Source organism: Manis javanica, chromosome 2 (genome assembly GCF_040802235.1).
Source record: "Manis javanica isolate MJ-LG chromosome 2, MJ_LKY, whole genome shotgun sequence".
Classification (NCBI taxonomy): Eukaryota; Metazoa; Chordata; class Mammalia; order Pholidota; family Manidae; genus Manis; species Manis javanica.
Genome location: NC_133157.1, coordinates 144,717,430 through 144,739,962, shown reverse-complemented (window position 1 = coordinate 144,739,962; position 22,533 = coordinate 144,717,430). Strand labels below are relative to the sequence as shown.

The 22,533-nt window shown below is 37.2% G+C and overlaps 1 protein-coding gene across 1 annotated transcript in view; it reads left to right on the top strand.

Annotated features, from left to right (window-relative positions):
* RP1 (RP1 axonemal microtubule associated) overlaps positions 1 to 22,533 on the top strand; it is a 370,859-nt gene that overhangs the window by 286,461 nt on the left and 61,865 nt on the right. Inside the window, exons 23-25 of the mRNA XM_036999525.2 lie at positions 3,607 to 3,665; positions 3,987 to 4,031; positions 14,225 to 14,388. The gene's annotated coding sequence lies outside the window, so the exon portion shown is untranslated. The remainder of the gene's footprint in view (positions 1 to 3,606; positions 3,666 to 3,986; positions 4,032 to 14,224; positions 14,389 to 22,533) is intronic.

Genomic DNA, 22,533 nt, shown 5'->3' with positions numbered 1-22,533 from the left:
TGCTGCTGCAGATTTCTGTGCTCTTCCTTGTCAGCTGGAGCCATTCCTTGGTATGAAAGTGACAAGTGGTGATGGTGGGGAACTGACAGAATGAGGTGCAGGAATGAGTCTTGCTCATTTCCTGGGATGGGGGTGGAGACATAGAATCTTCTTACAAGTATTTAGTATTCTGCCATTTTCAATGTGAATGAGTGGTTGCTATATCTAAAACGTATCTCCAACAAAATCTAATCTATGTCACCTTCTATGTCCTTCTCCACCAAAAATTCTCCATACGTTTTAGGGCAAGATCACTCAAACACATTCTACGGTGGTCTACTTTAATCTTAAAAGACTAGAGAAATTATGTTATTTCTGTATTTATGTTTCCTAGTTAGCCCAGTGAATGGGGTCTCCCTGGTGATCTGGGGGTATTTAGTGTGCTTTGCTAGTGGCTGTATGATATATGTGGTGTGCTTTTGGGCTAGCAAGCCCCTCCTGCTTGCTTTTTATTCCATTTTTTTAGTATCATCATGCTCCTCTAAGCCATACTGCTCCAGTATTTCCATCTGCTCACTGGCTTTGGGGGAATGTTCATGTCCTAATGCAAAAACATGGTTCACAATTCTCAATGACTAGCCTTAACTAGTTCTCTCAGTTTCTTTTGCAGCACATTCTGTGACAGAAGTTAAAAGATGGGTGTGGACACATGTCTAGGCAGGTAGATAGAGGCTTATATACAAAAGAAAATCTGTGTGTGCTGCAAATAATTCTCATCTGGAGCAACTAAAATCTATCCTGTTCTGTTCAGTAGAAATGGTTCATGCCATCTAATGGCACTATAAAACTATTTTTTTAAACCCCATAGAAATTATGGCCACTGAGGGGAATTAAGAATTAATAGTCAAGTGTTTAAAATCTGAATTTATAGCAATCTAGAGGGAATTATTTTTAATAGATACCTAGTACTCAAAAGTCTCTGTGGCTTTTAGTGCCATAGCATTGCTATAGTACAGTAGCTTCTGAAAAAAAAGAGAGAAATCATAGAAGAGATTTTCCATAAATGGACTAACAAAAGATAAGACCTAGAGTATGATTCTTAAAATTTCAATTGGTTGGTCAATAAATGCTGGTTTGCTTGCCAGGATGAGAAATTCACTAACACTAATTTTAGGAAGGGCAACTTTGAAGGTAATTCTCTAGGAGCCCATCTTTAAGAAATAAAACTAGACATTATAAACTAGAAAACCAGTAGAAAGCCAGTCACTCTCTTTGGATTTTCAAGTTATCTCATCATTGAAAATCTCCATTCTTCTCTTTGTAGATCAGCTTCTTCTGGAAGCGTCTTCTCTCCCTTATCTTTGGCTTGCAGCCAGCTTTGGGTTCTAAAGTACCAACTGGCCTTAACAACACAGGTCTGTGAAGCCTGCATGTCCAGTGCCATCTGATCAAGTCTCTGTAACTCTTAGGTCAAAATATTAAGAAAGAGCATCTCACTGATTAAGCATGGGTCAGGTGTCCATCTCTGTGCAGTCAGCTAGGATGAGGCAGATCCTTTGTATAAGCATTACTATCTAAGATGTACCTTTTTATGACACATTTGGAAAGTGGGGGAATGGCAATCACCCAAAATATATTTGCTGTAACACCAACTATGTACAAGGTACAATGTTTGGCAGTGAAAAAGTGCAGAAACTGGTATTTATTGACCATTTAATCACATGTCAGATACCATGATAAATTTACATATGTCTAATCCTGTATCCCTATTGTGTAGGTGGTATTATTACCTATAATTTACAAATGAGAAAATTGAGTCTTAAAAGGATCAAGAACATGGGTCACTAACTGGTGTTTAAGCCAGGCAGCCTGACTCCACATCAAATCCATAGCCTGTTTCCTTAAACATAAAGCTGACCTCCTTTGGTAGAGCACATAAAGGAACTATAGTGGCAGTAATTTAGCAGCAAAGATGGGATACATACACTAAAACTAAGCAAGATTGCATAATTAGGGGCAAAATAAATGCATAAAATAAATTGCATGTGTTATTAGATTCCAGAGGAGGAAGAGAAAGAACACTGAGCTGAAGTGTTCAGAGGAAATGGGATCTCTCATAGCTTTGAAAAATGGAGAAATGAGGGATCCTGACATCTCAGAAGAGCTGTATGAGCTCGCAGTTCATATGCATACTCCTCCTATTAGCATCATCTGGTGATTTCAAGGCCAGAATGGTGGAGTAAGTCCACAGCTCAGCCTCTGAATTCCTTGTCATTCTCAGATCCCATGACCTCCCCTTCTGTAATCCCCACATGGGGTGCAGTCCTGCCCTCTCTTGAGTCTTTGTCTGCAGGCTCCTTTGCTTCAGCCACACAGAATCTCATGTCTGTACCTTTGCCAGTGCTGGTTTCTCTTTCTGTGGGTCCATTCCTGACCTCTTGTTTGCCTGTGAAACATCTAGTTGCCGCCCCACCTTCAGCTCAGGTATCACTTCTTTGTTGAAATTTGTTTGTGCTTCGTTCCTTTGTACTTCCCTATTCTTGCCATTCGAGTTGGTCAGTCTCCTTTCTTGCTCCTGTAAAATCTGCTACTATTATCACACCACCTATAACACTGTGTACATTTATATGTTTGCACAAGTTTTCTTCTTTCACACTGAAATATCCTTCAGCTCAGGCTCCTTGTCTCAGGATACAATTTGTTCTTGTATTCCCAGCATTTAGCAAAGTGCTGACACACAGGAGGCATTTCCTAAGTGTTTATTGAATAGAGGATGGAAGGAATTGAGGTGTGTTTGAATGTGGGATAACATAGCTATGATTATCATGAAATAATAATAATATTCATGTACCACTTAACAGTGCATAAAAAAATTTAATGACTATTTCAGCTTCACAGCAGCTCTGTTAGCAGTTAATTTAATCAAGGAAACTAAGCTTCAGGAGGGTAAGAGCCCAAAGCCACTAAGTGGTAAAGGCTTTCTGAGTTCAGCCTTGGCTTTTTCTGCTACAAGGAGCTTCTAACACAGAAGTCCAGCTGGTTCAGAGGGAAATTGCCAGAGTGAGTTATTACTTACCCTAATCATATTTTCCCATGTAGTAATATTTTCACCAAATTTTAAGGTAATATGTATTTTTGAAGACACTTTGGAAAGAATAGTAATGGAAGCTACGTGAAAGAAAGGCAGAGACCCCTGTAGAAGATGTACAAAAATGGTGGGACAAATTTCCCTTGTCAGTGGGGGCACCACACTTTGTAGCCTAGCCCAGGGGTCAAGCTCAAAGTCTTAGACCTGCCCTTGCCTTTGCTACAGCATGGTAGGGTTAGAGCTCTGCTGGGGCCCCAGTTGCATTTACAGGTGTTAGTGGCTGAGGACTGATAAATCTCAGGAGAGGAAGATGGTTGGCAGGTTTAGCCATTTTATATATTTTATTTTTCAAACGACAGGTATGATATCATTCTTACCACAATGATGAGTAGTACACAGTAGATTGGAATGTGTTTGACTTTATAAACTATTTTTATAGTTATCTTTTCATGTTCAAAATTAATGTGGACTTGAGCTTATTGTAAAAATTGAGAAGAACAAAAATGAGTTTTCTCTCTTTTTTTCTTTCTTTTCCTCAGATGGCTTCCCTTTATGTCTCAGGGCATAATTCATTCAGAAATTGAACTTTATCTTCAAGGTGAGGATTAGTGAAACCTTCAGTAGAAGAAAGTACAAGATGATTCTGATACAACTAGACACTGTGGAACATTTCCCAGTGCCCCCAAAATGTCCCCTTTAATAGTTTACCCTTCCTATCAGAGTTACAGTTATTCCTCATAGTGAAAATAAAGCATATGTAAGGATGTGTCTTGATAATGTTATACACCCCACTGTGAATTGAAATTCAATTTAAGGATTTTTTACTTACTAAGGAGTTAAACTCACAGTTCTTTTTCTCCCACTTATAATGTCATCAGACAGATCTATTATTAACTGCACTTCACTTTTATTTTTGCAGAAATGCAAATAAATCATCAACCTAAAATACAAGAGGAAGCAAATGGTAAATGTTGCCACTTTTCATCTTTTAATCATCTCTAATAATCTATTTCTGTTTCAAGACTACCTGCCTTATACAATTTTTAGTGTATTCTTATTGAGTTTAAACTACTTATTGAAAAATATTTAAAATGAATATAGGAACAGGCATTATAAAATAGTTTGATTTATAAAGAAATTAACATAGGCGACTCTAACCCCAAATGCATTTTCCTTTCAATAATTTAAATATATGGGGTAAATAATGATTTTTTGAATGATTAATTTCTGTTGCCCTTTTTTTAGAATTAATTTTGCATATTGGTTTCTCAATTTTCAAGTCTTCCAAGATTAGCTTTTTATATTAGATCCTCTTCAAATCACCTGTAATATATTTACATTTTAAAGTTAATCTGAATGAGATGGACAAATTCAGATTACTAATATGCATAACAAGTTAACAAACCTTTATGTTTTAAAAAATGTTTGTACTGTGTCAGTAATTTGAAACTAAGTGAGGGGAAAGGCTGTGCATGTATCAGACTGTTAAAATGTACTTAATTTCACTAATTTCTAGAATCTCTCAGTAATTTTAAAGGACCTCAAAAGGTCTGTGTCTTATAGTAAGCCCTTAAGTAATAAAGCTTGAAATGACATTCGAAGTAGAGCAATTATCCATTAATTCCAGAACTTTATGGGTACATATGAATAATATAAGTGAATAGTTGTCAACTGAAGATTATAATTAAGGATGAAAGTGTTCATCCTAATTCTAATTATACATCAAAAGTCCTTTGTTAGTATTAGCCATGTAATCAATGTCAGTGAAACCAAATTTAATGAAATTGTATTATATAGCAACGGTGCTTACCTAGGAGTCTGTTATGTACTTGATTAGTATAATTTTGATTAAAATAAACTATTATAAAGTGTTTTCTTATAAATAACTATTTCTGTATTTTTAGTTCATTTTTATGGACTCATTAAAATTTCTGTATTTTTTATAGTACAAGTGAGTACTAATCACAGACCTTAGTTCAGGGAACACTATCATTATTTGTGAATAGTCCTCTTTTATTTTATTTCATTTTTAAATTCTGAAGAATGTGATCTTGAGTATTTCTTGGGATATGATTCTGGAAATGCATTAGTAGTCTTATAGTTATATGAATAAACTAATTTATGGTGTGGGAAGAACCTTGAGAAGTGAAGGAGTCTAATCTGATGAGGCAGTGTTACATTGTGGCTAACAGTGATAAAAAGCATGCAAACATGAGTTTTAGATTGTGAAAATATATGAAGCATGTTTATGTAATTCATGCCTTCTATAACTCAGTAGGAAGAAAATAGACCAAGATGCTATTTTAGTTTAATGATAGACAAGAAAAAGAAGGAATCAACTGAGTTAATTTAATTTAATTTTGAGGTGATTAACAATAACTACAGATATGTACCATCATTCACTTTGGTCAATGTTTAATGAATTCTCATGATTATTTAAGACATATTTCCCAAACCTTGAAAACTTATAGATGTAAATATTTATAATTCACACAGCTTAAATCATTTATCATAGTAAAACTGCATTTCTGAGTTAGACTGAACTTGGTCATGAGATAATATTTTTTTCCTACACATTGTTGGATTGAATTTTCTAAGTATTATCATGCCTTTTATGTAATGTCCTTTTAACAAGCCACTGTGCTAAACCCTCTTACTCTATTTTTTTAATTAAAGTATAGTTATATTCAGGCTTATGTTGGTTTCAAGTATACAACACAGTGGTTCAATAGTTTCTCATATTATTAAGTCCTCACCCCCATTAGTGCAGTTACTATTTGCTAACATAGGAAGATGTTACAGAATCATTGGCTACATTCTTCATGCTGTACTGCCATCCCCAGATAAACTTGTATTATGATTGAGAATTTTTGTTCCCCTTTATCCTTCTCACTCTCTCGACCTATCCATCCCAACCTCTACCCCTTGGTAATCACAAGTCACCTCTCAGTTTCTGAGTCTGTTGCTGTTTTGTTCATTTTTTATTTTGTTCTTTGATTTCAATTATTGTGGTATCTTTCTCCTCTCAACTTATTTCAGTTAGACTAATACCCTCTAGGTCCATCTGTGTTGTTGCAAATGGCAGGATTTCTTTCTTTTTTGTAGCTGAATAATATTCCATTGTGTGTATATACCACATCTTCTTTATCCATTCATCTATTGACGGGCACTTCGGTTGCTTCCATATCTTGGCTATTGTAAATAATGTGGCAATAAACATAGGGGTGCATATATGTTTTTGAATCAGGAATTGTTTTCTTCATAAACCCTCTTAATTCTAATATATTTATATTAATTCTATAATAATGCATTTAAATTAATTTAATTCCAATAATTTTCATAAGATACTTTTTGAATGATTTGCAAAGGCAGCCATATTATATGTGAAAAATGACACACCTTTTCTTATCCTAAGATGCTATCTAGGTCCCTAGTACAATGTGGAACAGAAGCAGTAATGGTAACATTCATAGTGAACACAGAGAATTTGCTATGTAGGGGCTAAGTGTTTTAGATTCTCACAATAACACATGAGATAGAAAGTATCAGTATTCCACTTTACAGGTAACAAAACTAAAGGACACATAACTTTTTATTTCAACTTTCCTAAAGTCACGTAGGTGGCAAATAGCAGGTTTAGAACTTGAATCCAAATGGTTTGGCTCCAGAGTCTGTACTGCTCTTGCTTTAAAGGAGCTTCTTCTAACTGCCCCCAGTCACTAAAAATGTGTGTGTTTATATATGTGCATATATTGTCTACATCTTTGGATTTATTTCATTGGGTTATTTTTCTAACTTATTTTTAGATATTTAGCTTTCAAGCTTACTCTAGATCCAAGGAAAAGATGTCTTTAACTCTCAAGGGAGCTTATTATTGTCACTGTTATTATCCTCATTAATCTTTTTTCACCCAGAACCTTTGCAGAGATGAATTGCTAAGCTTCCTTTGCTGACAGTTATTTGGAGCCCAGCCTCTCACTAAGGGTGTACCTCCTTTTGGATCACTTCAGGAGTCATGGCCCAGCTCCATCTTTTGGGGGCCACAGCCTCCACTCTTCTGCACTGGCGCATTGACAGTTATCCCAGGCACCACTCCAGCCTTCTGGATTGCTGACCACTCACCACTCAGTTTATTATTATTATTATTATTGTTGTTGTTGTTGTTGTTGTTATTTAGTAAGGGATTTTTCTTTCTTGGGAGTGAAATAATATACTAAAAAGTTTGGGAGTTTTTTATTTTTGCAATTTATGCAGAATCTAGTGAGAGGACTTTAAAAATATCATCCCAGGGAAAAAAAAAATCATCCCAGGAAACTAGCTCAGAAGTATCAGAAACTTGTCTTAAGTCAAGCAGTTAGTAAGTGAAAGAACTGGTGTTGGAATTCAGTTCTTCACCATTATATAAAACAGCTTCACTCTAAATGACTCAGCTTCCTACATGCTCTCAAGGGTTTCTGACTTGAGGGACTATAACATTTTTGGAGCACTTACTTGTTTATTTACAGGCAATGCCAACTCTTTGTAGCATGATTATTAGCAACTTGGATTACCTGTGGTAAAGATTATTAAAATATTTTCTCTGTCCTCTCTATTCTATTTTCTATACATGCTTAACTGACCTCACTCCCCAAATAGTGTCTGTTCTAGGAAAGAAACTGAAATTTAATTATTAGATTCAGCTAAACATAATTAAGGTTCACATCTTTCCCTGACTGAGGCAAGATACCTGTATTTCAACAGAGTAATTGAATGGAATGGATTTGACACTAAACAGTAATACAATGATTTCAGCATCTTCAGAATACCCAACATCTATGCAGATAAATCTCCATGAAGAGCCTACTCTCAACCAATTTGTGTTTAGAAATAATTCACAGAAAGCCTAGTATGGTTTGTAGTGAAATAGAATTAGTCAAATGGTTCTTACATAGTCTGAGGTAAGGTTTTTCAGCCTTGAGACTAGTGACATTTGGGGCTGGATAATTCTGTGTTGTAGAAGACTGTCAAGTACATCATAGGATCCCTGGCCTATACCCACTAGATGCTAATAACACTCACCTACCAGTTAGGACCAGGAAAATGTCCCCAGAACCCTCACCAAATGAGAATCACTGGCCTGGAGAACGGTGATTCTCTTGGAAAAGGTTGCTGAGGAGCACTGGGAGGGGCAGGTCTGGAAAGGTAGGTATGGTGGACTGTATCTGCTAAAAATGTCTAACTAACATTTCCTGCTCAGTGTGCTTTTCTAGAATCTTGTCAACCCCCATCATAAGGCGGAATCAGCCTGGGCAGACCTTTGAGTCTGTGTTGGCTAATAGTCTGCAGCATTTCTGCTGAACTCTAGTAGGTCATAAAAGGTGACACTGCATCTGCCTGGCTCTCTCTCTCTGAGGCTGTTTGTCCATGGAACCCAGCTGCCAGGCTATGAGGAAGCCTAGAGCACAAGGAGAGGTCTACATGGAGAAGCACAAGGCTGTTGTCCTGTGCCCTGGCTGCACTTCCAGCCAGCAGCCAGCACCAACCTGGCAGTCACCTGAGAGCCATCTTGGAAGCAGATGCCTCTGTCAGCTCTTGGGCCACCCCAGCTGATGCTGTATGGAGCAGAGATGATCCTTCTCTGCCAAGTCTGGTCTAAATTGTGGGCTCATTGGCAAAATAAATAATTATTGTTGTTTTAAGTCATTAAGTTTTAGGATGGCTTACTAGACAGCAATAAATAACTATAGCAGTAGAATCAGTAGACAGTAGGTCAAGACTTGAATTCTAAATATATTGAGGATCGTGAGTTGCTGTCTAATGACTGGCACACAGTGATGTTATGTGATGTGATTCTGAAGGGAGTTTTAGACCTAGTAAATTGCTTGGAGGTTGGAGCAAGAAGTACTTGAGAATTGCTAGCAAATAAAGAGAGACAAGTTAAAGTTCCTATGTTAGCTAAGGTAAGGTGGGCGATTGTTAGAGGTGAAGGGCATGGAGGAGATTTAGCAGCAAGTATGAAGGATAAACTTGAGGGCAATTTGGAATAAGCACAAGGTGAAAATACCATTGGTGAGAATGTGGAATCCAGGTTGAGAACGGTCACAGTGAACCTGGGGCATCCTTCAGGAACCTATTTAGCTCTCATGCTATTCCCCCGGCCAAGGATCAACATTCAAAGTGGAGTTGACTGTATTAAACAGAGACAGGAGCTTTAAGGTAAATTGCACTAAACAACAGTCATCCTGCCTTAATATGATACATGACAAGCTCCTACGTGTGTGGGGCCTACTGAGCATCCTGCACAGTTGAGATTTTTAAATCTTGACTGTACCACTCATTTACTGCATGGCCTGGGGAAAACACTTATAAAATGGAGACAATAATAGAAACTATCAGGGTTGCTGTAAGGATTAGCTAATATCTATAAAGCACCTAAACAGGACATGGTACATCTTATGTACCTAATCAATGTTAATTTTTAGATTTTATTTTCCCTTGTAATGTAATGTATTGCTGGTCCTGAGCATCTGGCCACACTGCTATCGTACAGGCATTTGGACTGCAGCAGGCAACATGCCAGCAGCTCTCTCTATTGCTGGTTCCTTCCTATTCAGCCTTGGAAATTGGGGTGTCCTCTACCACATCACACAACAATAAAAGGTAGAATCTTAGAAATGGCAAAACCAATATCAATATAAAAATATATAATAGATTTATTTCTGGTAGTGTTTTATGATGGTTTTCTGGATTTCAGTAGGAGAAAATAGAGCATTATTTGAAACCATTTTATCCTAGGAAGCATGACTGTTGCTAATTCTGCATCAAAATTTCCTAACTCCTGTGGTAGCACATAATTTCTCTGCTTTACATGTACAATGGGATTGATGATATTTGTTTCTTGGAAGAATAAAAATATTTGTAAAGTAGTGAAAAAATCTAAAAAAATCTCCTGATTCTTTTATGAGGTTGTATTTTGAGGGATTTGTGAGTTTATATACACAGAATTGTTTGGAAATAAAATTATCAAGAATTAGAATAAAGTAATAATTTGTCTTGTTTACAGTATTGTTGCCAAATCTCATTGGAATGTATTTACATACCCTTCAAAATTTGGGTGATACAAGGTCAATATTGTTTTTATTATCTTTGTTCTAATAACAAGACCAATTATGAGGCAAATAATGGTGTCCTTTATAAAAAAAATAACACTAATGGCACATCATTAGAGGGACTTGTTTTTTAATGAGAAAGTTATATAAGTGAAACATTCTTAATAACACCTTGAATATCCTTCCTCCACATATAGTTTTTACTTTTCAAAATACTTCTTAACAGATCCCAGAACATTTATGAATCATTCACTCATTCGTTTTTCAAGAGGCTACTATGTGCCAAGTATCCTAGGCACTGGGGATACAGAGGCATTAAAACAAAACCTTAACCACCCAGTTCAAGGGGCTTACAATCTGGGGTTTGTAGATGGGGGTGCTTGAGCACAGAGAGATGGCAGATTTACTATGTAAAGGTTGAAATGTGCACAGGATCCAACAGGGGCATGGAGAACATTTCATACTAGTTACTGGAAGGTTGTCTGGAAATGCTTCTTTGTGACCTTTGAGCTGAGCCTGGAGATGTAAGTGGGAGAGCAGAAGAGAGGTAGAGGTAGACACCTGCTGACAAAGGGGTTTCAAGCGAAGTCCTGGAGGTGTGAAGGGGCCCTCAGGATAACCGAAGGATGGTTCAGGGCAAGTGGCTGTGGAGAGGAACTTCAGAGAGACCAGAGGCTGCCCTGCGGGGGTTCTGGGGGCAGTATGTATCAGTATCATGAACATAGTTGAATGATGCATTTGGCAGACATGCCAATTCATAGCTAATATTAAAATATTGCCATGGATGTAAAGAGGGAGAAAGTCTTATTTACACTGACCTCTCTCAAGAGGTAAAGGGAATATGGAGGGAAGGCATTTTTGGATTAACCATCTATAGCCTGAGGGACTCTCACAGGGCTCTGGGGAAGGGGACTGAGCTGGTTGACTTGAGGTCTTTCTCCTCTGAGTAGCTGGCAGTCCTCCATCTTTCTCTGCCACCATTCTCAACCTCTCTGCCCACTAGAGCTGAGCAAACATTCCATGCATAGTGGAATTGTTCGTTGGCTGTCCCAGTCTAGCCCTGATTGCAATCAGAGCAGTGGGAGGTTGCAGTCTGCAGGGGTGCCTTCAGTCTTGTCACTCTCGCTGCATCTTGCTGTGCCTTGCTCTGCTGAGGTGAGAGTCACTGGGAATGTGCTTGCTGGCTGGTGTGTCATCAGGCAAAGCATGCCTGTCCCATAGTTTTTACTGTGCATTGTGGTGACTTAAGGCAGGCAACTTTGAGAATATTTTTCCTTGGTATATTGAACTAACAATTACATAGTAAGAGCTTAATTTACATGCATCTTCCCTACATTTCTTTGAGTATTCAGTGAGTAGTTGCTAAGGAACTGAAAATGTGTCCAGACACAGATATTGCTATATTCAACAATAGGGTCAATTTTCTGAGCTACAAAGCCAAATGCCTGTAGCCCCTGTAACAATGCACAGAATAAGGTCAAGTTAAGATGCTAAAACCTAAGGAAGAGCTACTGAACTTCACTAGCTATAGGGACTTTGTTCACCAAAATAATTTTCACCTGTGTCTTCCTGAAAATAAACCTACAATTAATAAGAAAACTTTGGAAAGGAAAAGTTAACAGCAGGCCCACAATCTAGGTTTTTGTTTACCTGGGATATGAAATAGATGTCTCAGTCAAACCCCCTGGCATACATGCTAATAGAAAGACCTGGTAAAAAACACTGATGCTATTTATAAGTAAAGAGAATAGAGAGCTCTTATCTGTGAAATGCTTCGAGCAGCTGTTTCAGCTTTCTATTGCCGCATAAGAAACTGCCCCTAAACTTAGTGGCTCAAAACAATAATTTATTATTTTGTTTCCCCTTTCAGTGGGTTGACATGTCTCAGCTGGGTGATTTTTGCCTGGATCCTCTTGTGACTTTAATCAGGTAGAACTGCAGCTGCAGACATCTGAAGACATGGCTAGTGATTTCCACAATGGCTCACCCATTCTGCCAGCAGAGGAGATGGGAAACTCAACTACATGAGGCCTTTCCACGTGCCCTGGGTTGGCACAGCACGGCTCCTGGGGTTTGAGAGGGAGTGTCCAGAAGAGAGTATTCTAACAGAGGCAGGCCAGCTTAGACTCCAGAGCCCCAGAATGTCACTTTTACTGCATTTGTTGGTCAAGGGCTGCCCAGACTCAAAAGGAGGGGAAATAGACTCCACCTCTTAATAAAGCAGTGAAATAGTCACATTGCAAAAGAACAGGTGGGTTGGGTGATATCAGTGAGGACATCTTTACATAATGCAATCTGACATAGCAGGATATGCCTGGTCTGTCCAGGTTGTGTATTTTAAATAAACCTGGTACTTAGAGACTAGTAGGTGCATGCCTGGAGACATAATTCCAAAAGGGAAGAAATTGGGAGTCTTATATAAATCGATGGCTCATTGCTATTTGTTGCTTAGAAAACAGGATCCAAGCCCACGTGCAAACTCATTCCTGTCCCTCTCCTCATGATAGCATGACGCAGAAATGCTAGGGCAGGTCCCTAAGGCAGGAGAAGGAGATAAGGATGAGATAAGGAAAGAAGACATAATAAAGAAAGGGAAGAGATTCTTTAACTTCTTGAATTATGCATCAAAGTGCATGTGAAAGCCTTTCTTTAAGAATTAGTATAATGATAGGACTCTCAGTGGGATTATAGTTTGATATTTGCATGTTTCCCATTTTCCTACATGAAATGAAATTGCTCAAAGCCAACTCGCTACAGGGTGGAAGTAGGGATGTGCTCCCCTTCGTCCCCTGTGAGTTCTGTGCCTCCTTTGGCATTTTGGTAGGGATGCTTAAGGCCCCTCCTTATTATCAAATGCAACATTATGCAAAATTTACTTGATACAAGTTTTATTCAACCAATTAGAGATATTAAAATGCGCTTTATGGATATACTGATGGTGGGGAATGTAGAGAACAGCATTATGTATTAACAAGGAAAATAACATCCAAGGAGGAGTTACTGAGAACTTGGGGGACCAGAATGGTGGTGCGTCTTGCATTATGAAAATGTAATAAATACTCATAAGGCAGAATGTGTTTATGGAGGCTTTGAAAATAACAATAAAGCCATCTTCAGATTGCCTCTGCAACCCGGGGATAACCTGGGACGAGTGGAGAGAGGTGCTCACCCTGCACAGCCTCCTTGGGCCAGTGCTTCCGTAGTGCGTGGGACTCCAGCTGGGCCCAGTGGGAGGACTTTCATGGCGTCAGGATTGGTGGTTTAGTTTGCCAAAGTGCACAAAATGATAAAATAAATACTGTTTCACTTTGTCTTCCCAACTAAACCAATCACAAACAAGTCAGATCTTTAAAAAGACATTTTCTGTCATGCTCCGCTTGTCTTAACCTTCCTGGGCTTCCAGCATAACCCGGAGCGGGAGGGCAATGATGCGATCTGCTTACGGGACTAGCCTTTCCCCATTTCTAATGCATCTTTTCTTCAGCTTCTCTCTCACAAGGCCCTACATACACATTTTACTCCTTATGTGTTGGTGCATTCCAGCCCTTAGGGATTACAGCAGTTTTTTGGGGGGTGGGGGAAATGGTTAGCTCTTTTTGCTTTGTTTTTAAGTCTTTTGCATCCTTACCATGATCCTGCTAGGTTCACCAAACTGTGTTCCTAGCCACAGCTGGACAAAGCTATTCCCTAGTACAGAAAATGCTTTTGAGGCAGGTATGCCTCCATCATCCCCACCTAAACATTTGACAGTGATGCCTAAATAAACTCTAATTTTTCCAGCCAAACACTTAGTACCTAAATGCCTCCCACTCAGCATTTTTGCCCAAACTATGTGCTATCCTGAAAAGCTTATGGCTTATTTGCTTTGTAATTAAAGTGCTATAATATATCCAGAACTTTTCCACATGCTAGCTTCCAAAGGGGAGCCCATGATTAGCAGTTACTTTAATACTTCCATTTCACAAATTACTCATTTCAGAACTAAGTAGATTAAGTAGAGCTCTTCATTTCCTAATATTAATATGGTTTTCCTCCACAATTTCACACTGATTTCCTTTTTCCCTTGCAGAAGGAGATTGGAAAGTGACTGTAGTCACTGGGGATCTTGAAAATGCTGGCACCACGGCAACAGTATCCCTTTGTGTCTATGGAGAAGCAGGATGTTTAGGTCCTATTATTTTGGGATCTGGGAAACACCAGCTGTTTAACCCAAACACTGAAGATACATTCAAGGTAAAACTGATATGCTATTACTTGTTTGCTAAGATATATTATGATATATATTCCCTGAGACAGAATAGAGAATTGTTTGTTTCTTTTGGTATTGCATTTGCATTACATTTTCTTGGGTAAAAACAGGAAATATTTGATCATAAGGGAGTTGGGAAAGAACAGGAATATAAGATTCTTGTTTCTTCCCCATGTCTATTTGTACAAAGGCAGCAAAGTATATGAACTTTAGAAAACTTAACAATTAGAATGGAAAAATTTACTCCTAATCCTGCCCCCAAGGAAATATTTCCATTTTGGAATATCTTTTCTAGTCCTTGTCCACATCCATGGAGTCTGGTGCTAGGACAGGATGGTGGAGCAGCCTAGCTGAGACATGGTCTAAGGAGTCAAGTGGCTGAGTGTGAAACACTGACTTCAACTCTTATTAGTGTGGTGCCCTCGACAAGTCACGTAACTGCTATGTGCCTCACTAACCCTTATCTGAAGGGGTATCATGAGGATTAAATAAATTAATCCATATAAAGTGTGCAGTGCTGTGCCTGAAATGCTCAATACATGTCTGCTATTAATATTGTAGTGCATAAGCAATTGTGTAGCCCCTTATTTATGCAAGGAGCTATGTAGACTTGCTAATTATGATTTGTATTGATTTAATATTGAGTATATGAAATTTACCATTTCATAAATGAAACTCTTTGCTATTGTTGAACATTTAAATGGCTTCTAGGTTTTACTATTGTTAAGTACTGCTTTAATGAACCTATTTTTTACCTTAGTTTCATCTTTTTTCTAACCAAAGCCACCTAATTTCATTATGACAAAGTCCAAGAAATGGGATTACACTTGATCCATTCTGACAAAGTATTTTGTAAACGTGTCTCATTTATAGCACAGGGCCTGGCAGAACATGGTAAGCAACTGATAAATTTTAACAGTTACTGAATCATCACTGCATACCCCCAGATCATTGTATATGTATCTGCCATACATAGTGTTTATTATTTTTTAAAGTTTCTTACTACCTCTTAACAAGTTTTAGTATGTAACTGTGGATTTGTGAAAGTTATCTTCACTTCTTACCTTTTTGTTCAAAGAGTTTTATCAAGTTATAGTTCACATACCACAACATTCATCCATTTAAAGTGCGGAATTCATGATGGTTAGCTATACAACCCTCACCACACTCTAATTGTAGAACATTTTCATCATTCCAAAAAGAAAGCCCTGCCTGTTAGCAGCTACTCACCTCATGCCCAGCCTTAGGAAACCAGTCATTTGCTTTCTATTTCCAAAGATTTGCCTTTTCTGGATATTTCGCATAAATGGAATTGTAAAAAATGGAGTGCTTTTTGTGTATGGCATTTTTTTTTAACTTGACATAATGTTTTCAGGTTAATCCATGTTGTAGCATGAATCAGTATTTCATTTACTACGGCTAAGCAATATTCCATTGCACATATATATGACATTTTATTTATCCATTTGGCAGTTGATAGACATTTGGAATATTTCTTCAGTTATGAATATAATTATTATGAATAATGCTATGAACATCAATCATACATACATTTTTATGTGGACATATAATTTCTTGTAGGTAGAAATAAAATAACTCTATCATATGGCAACTCTATGTTTTACATTTTGAGGAACTGCCAAACTGTTTTGCAAAGAGACTGAACTATTCTTACATTTTCAGCAGCAGTGTTGATGGTTCCTAATTCTCTCCCTTCTCACAGAAATTTGTTATTGTCTTTTGATTCTAGCCATCCTACTGGTTGTGAATTGATGTACTATTGTGATTTTGATATGCATTTCCTTAATGAATAATTACACTGAACATCTTTTCATGTGCTCATTGGGCATTTGTATATCTTCATAGGAAAAATGTCTATTCAAATCCTTTGCTCATTTTTAATTGGACTATTTATCTTTTTACTAATGAATTTAAGACTTCTATATATATTCTGGATGAGTCTCTTATTACATATATGATTTATAAATGTTTTCTCCCATTTTGTGGATTGTCTTTTAACTTTCTTGATGATATGGATTTGAATTACTTTGAGTGTCCTTTCAATTCAGCCTGAAGGATCCCCTTTAGTATTTCTTGTAGGGTACTTCTACTAGTGATGAATTTTCTCAGTTTTTCTTTGTCTGAGAGGAAGTAGAAGAGGATTCTAGCTTCAAAGAATAGTTTTTAAAGTTATGTTAGGCTTTGTGATAATTTTGGAAGCTACTCTTCATATTTTACAGAGTCAGCCCTCCAGAAACACCTAAAACGTCACTGAGAACCAGGCTAAAGGAAATGAGACATCCTCAAAAAATGACTAAGACAAGAATCAGAGCAAAGAGTCCATTACAGCAAAAAATTTGAAGAGCGTAGGCAGAGAGGATTTCCTAGACCGCAGGGCCTAGAGCTCATGCAGTTGCTCACTCCTGAATCTTATCCATTGACTGACATAGACCAGAGACTCATGTATATCTGTCAAAAGCATGAAAGTTTAATGAAAATAACTTAGCTGAAATTTGTTTAATATTTGTTGCTTTCTCTTGGGTTGTTGTTGAATTTCTCTTGTGATCATTTATTTGCACCTTGAGGGTGTCATAAAGGGCATCCCATGTTTCTTATATGGTTATTATTTACTTATAAACCTGCCCAGAGATTTGAACTTTTTATTTCATTTCTGCAAATTGAAACACTAAATAGTACTCTCTATTGCTTGGGCCAAGTTAGCTGGCTAAGCCATTTACTCCTAGAAGGTAGTTTCCTGCTTCTAGTTTGCTATTGCATGGAGTCAATTAATTTTGTAGATGAATAGGTTTAATATTTATTATAAGCTCTTAGGGCACTTGCACAATCATTTGAATGTCCCTTTTGTTCCTAGAATAGAATGCATAATACATTTTGTCTTTTTAAGAGCAATTTATATCAACAGGAATTAGAAGACCTATATTTGAGTTCCAACTCTGACCTTTATGATCTAAGGTTATATGGATAAACCACTTAACATTTCTAAACATTAATTTCCTCCTTTGTAAAATGGGTAAAATAATACCTTATAATGTTATTGTATAGGTTGAAAGGGTTAAAAAGTAAAACACTTTGTATAAAGTATGAAACATTCTTGTCTTCATGCTCCTGAGGCTAAATCTTGTCACCCTGCCCACATATTGGGGTAGTCTTCCTGCTGGGGTGGGATTGAAGATAATTCTTCAGATGAATGAGGGCTGGGAAGCAGTGTGGCAGCTGGTTGGTAGGTGGCTGTTGCTGGCACGGGGCGGCAGGGGTGGGGTTCTGTGCAGAAACGTGTCTGGAGGCTGGAGTAGGAGGAAGAAACGGAGCCAAGACTAAGTTGGCGGGGCTGGAGCAAGGCCATGAGTGCACATGTAACAGCAAGAACATTTATCTTAGGCGTTTCAGTGTTTATAAAGTTAGATGTCCATGTGGATCTACAAATTATAAGCCACTAGCTAAATGGATGCCAGCATGTCATTTGATTTCGGCACAACTTTGTATGTCTTTCTTTTCTACATGTTTCTTTTCCTTCTCTCTTCCTCCTCTCCATCCACCTTCCTTATCTCCTTCCCTCCTCTCTCTCTCTGTTTCTTTGGTGGACTTGAAGCTTAGAGTTCGGTCAGATTTCACACTGACTCCACTTGGCAGTTTAGAACTTAGGCTGTGCACCGCCCTGCTCACGGTTGTCCTTCCTGTGAATGGCAGATCCCAGGGACAGTTCTACTTAATCTTTTTTCTCAGTCACAGAAATTGAAGTACTTTTTAATGACCTCTACATTTGAACCACCAAAATTTCAAATATGAATTCTTACTGAGAAAAGCCAGTGAAGTTGCTCTGCTTAAATGCAGGATAAACTATAGAAACCAAAACCTCAAGACAGACTAAATTACAGAAAATGCATGAACACTTTTCAGAAGGACTGTTTTTCTCAGAAGGGCTAAATAGTAAAGCAAATGATTACTGGCCTCAGAGAGCAACCGTTTTTTATTTATTGGAGGATTACTGAAAGGATATGGATGACCCACTCCTTAAGAAGCCAGAAACCTTTGTGGAAAGAAAAGAGAAAGGGTTTTTACTGATATTTCCTCTGAGCTGGATGTTGGATATTTAGTAAAGCTGAAACAAAAGCATAAATACCTTTCTCTAACCCTTCTCTCTTTAACTGGTGAAATGGTGTCTCTTCTTTTCAAAACCAACACCTGTATTTGCAGTCTTGATCACATCCTCGTCCATCTTTTAAGGTTATGTTCCCTCAGCCTTCCTCTTATATTCTTTCTTACCTCTTTATGATGGCTCTATTTATCCCTTGCCTTCAGTCTACCAACATACTTACGTCTTCTCTTTTCTAAAAATGACCCTTGCTCTATTCTTAAATTACTGACTTTTCTTCTTCCCCTCTTGGCAATTCTTTTGAAGTCCTAGTTTACCCCTGTGGCTTAACCTCTATCTTTTCCCACTCTCTGCTAAATCTCTTACACTCTGGGATCTTCTCCCATAACTCTACATAAACCATGTTTTCTGAGATAAGCAGTGAGGTCCTAACTATCTCATCAGTTGTTGTCCTGGGTTGCTGGTGAAGGAATTACTGGGCAGGTGATTGCAGTTACATGTGTGGGTGCTGGGGTCAGATCTCCTACATTTAAATCCCAGCTTTTTGACCAGCTGTGTATTTGTGAGCAGTTGCTCAAAGTTTTATGTTCTGTAAAATGGGCATTAACAATCACACCGATTTAAGACAGTTGTGTGCATTATGTGGGATACACAAAGTCAACGTGAAATGTTTAGCACAGAGGAGGAGGACACATAATAGCAAATCAGAAATTTAAAAATATTTTTATTGTATATGGAGAGAAAATGGACAAAAGAGTTTCAAGAAGGAATAGGTGACTTTATGGGTGTGTTTCCCCCCAAAATGTTGAGATCCTAGGTATCTGTGAATGTGACCTTATTTGGAAATAGGGTCTTTGCTGAAGTAATTATGATGCAAGTTAACATGAGGTCATCCTGGACGAGGGCCAGCCCTTGATCCAATATGACTGATAAAAGAGGAGAGGAGACATATGGGAGAACAGATGACAGGCAGACTGGAGAGATGCAGCTGTAGGGATACCAGGGAAGCTAAGAGGAAGAAAGAGGCGAGGAAGGACTCTGTCCAGTCTCAGAGGGAGCCTTAGCCTTGCCAACACCTTGATTTCAGATGTCTAGCCTCCACAATGGTGAGAGGATATATTTGTGGTGTTTTGAGCCACCCAGTTTGTGGTACTTTGTTATGGAAGTCCTAGGAAACTGAAACAGGGACCAGCAATCAGATGCTTCAAAGAAAGGAAGATGAAAATGGGAAGAGGATGGATGGATTAGCCAACAAGGAGGATGTTAGTGTCTTTCAACAGAGCTGTTGTACTGGTCTTATTGAACAACATTATAGGGAAAGAAAGAGTCTATACTGCTATGGAGAGAAATGGTGGCTTAGATATGGAGCCATTTTGCCCTCAAGTTTATTAATTGAAGAGAGAAACCATTGGTTTGATAGAGGACACAACAGCAGGACTCTCCAAGGACTGAAAAATGGTCCATTTTTGAGTTGGGAGGAGAAGATGGCAATGGACAGACATTGTTGCACATAGGATTAGAGTCAGATTCCTTAGAAGACAAAGGGATTCATTGATTTTACTACTATCAAGAGTAGAGTTGGAGGAATAGGTTTGCTAAAGGAGGGCACCTCTTCATAATCTTTGAGACTAAAAATTAGGATAAGAAATAGATGTAAAAACAAATGCTAAGATAGAAATGAAGTATAATGAGTTGGGCTATAACACTAGTTTTGAAAATGTGAATTTGTTTCAGTGTGATTGATATATTAAGGAACAATTTAAGTATAATTGGACTTTCACATTTGCTTATTATGTACATTTTCTTTTCATTCACAAGGAACACTAGGTTAATGGAGAAAACTCTACCTAGCTGCACCAGGTATATGAGTATAGAAACCACACACACACACACACACACACATCATGCAACTATCAACTACCAGTACACTGTCTTCATTGTAGCTCACATCTATCCACATCTGATATTAATAGTTTCCTTCCAGTTTCCCATAACACTTTTTCCCACTACTTGACAATAACTCACAGGCTGCAATTCCTAACACTTCTTCCACAAGTAAACTTCATGACTTTTCAAGGTTACTGCCACATTTATTGTAGTATTTATGTATTTCTCAACTATCAACATGTATAAAACTTGTTCATTATTATGTTCCTGTCTTTTTTTATGTCACTTACAGAGATTGCAAGTGTTGTTCCCCAACCTCATTTCTTCCATAAATCTTGTGGTTTTTATTGTATAATTTTGTGTTGTGGTGATTTTTAAAAGGCAACTAAACTCACTGCATTTCTTTAGCATTGTGGTTCTGTTTCTTGTAATTTGGTTATCAAAACACAAATTGTGTCTTGCAGATTAGGGCAATTAATAGATTGGGCTTACAGCTCCATCAACTTTCAGGCTTAAGACAACAGAGGAAAAAGGTCATCATGCTCACATGATTTATTTTGGGCTCATTGGAGTTCTTACTGTGTGTTGAGTTGCATGGATTTTAAGTGGTTTATTTCTCTAACATTTTAATCATATATATATGATTATTTCATATATATGTATATATATGTATATGAAACATTCTTCATCTTTCTGGTTGTCATTTAAGGAAGTAAATAATAAAACTGTGCTTATCCTGGCTTGACAATATCACATATACTTAGATATCTATATTATCTCCTATTTTTACCCTCATCTACTCTTAACATATACAACCTTAGATATACAATATTTTGTATATCTCTTCTATAGATCTATGATAGCAAAAGTGATTAACATTTTACATACAATTATTTTTTTGGCATTATTTGGGTTTGGTTTTCCCTACATTAGCAAAATCTATAAATAATAGGGTTATGAAAATAAATGTCTCTATGTACTTTGAGGTTATGTTATTGATTAGGAAAATGTTTTTTTAATGAAATTCAGGAAGACCTTGGTGATATTATTTACTACTGTAATATAAAAGTAAAATATCAGAAGGCTATAAAGTGATTTTAATACTTTATAAATTTGGTAATAACAGTTTGAATAAAAAAGAAAGAAATTTCACATTTTTCAAATATATCCCAAATATATTTATTCAAAAGCATTTGTTGAGATATTCTTTGCCAGGTACCATGCCAAAAATTTTTTAGTTAAGTTTATAGATATTTATAATGTATATATCTTTATAATTAAAATGAGTTTCTTGTAGACAGCATATCATCCAGTCTTGCTTCTTTATTCTACTTGGTAATCTCTGTCTTTTAACTTAGACCATTCATATTTAAAGTGATTATTTATGATTGGAATAAAATCCGCCATCATGTTAGTTTTGTATTCAATTTGTTCTTTCCTTTTATCCCCTTTTCTGGATTAAATTGAACTTTTAAAATGAATAGTTTTAATTCCACTATAGACATTATTCATACTTTTTTTTAACTTCTTAGTGGTTGTCCCATGTCCTATAATATCCATTTTAAATTAATCTGAGTATAAATAATATTATATCAGTTCGCATGGAATGTAAGGGTCTTAGGACAGAATAGTCCTAATTTCTACTTCCCATCTCTTGTACCATAGTTATCATACATTTCACTTTTGCATATATGTAAAAATACAACATATAACTACTGATTTTGCCTTAAACATAGTGAGTTATCTTTTAAAGAATTAAAAATGAGAGAAAAAGAACATTTTGTTTTACCTTTATTCTTTTTCTGACATTCTTCATTTCTCTGTGTAGATCCAAGTTTCTAGCCTATGTCATAATCCTTCAGTTTGAAAAACTCCCTTCAACATTGCTTGTAGAGTATGTCTGTTAGCGATGAATTCACTCAGTTCTTCTTGTTTGGGAAAGACTTTATTTCTCCATTTTTAAATATTTTCACTGGATATAGGAATCTTGATTACCAACCAGGATCATTTCTTTTAGCAAGATGCTGCTCCATTGTCTGCTTGCTTGCATATATTATGACAAGAAGTCTGCTGTAATTCTTATCCTTTCTACTGTCAACAATGTGTCTTTTATCTCTGGCTGCCTTCA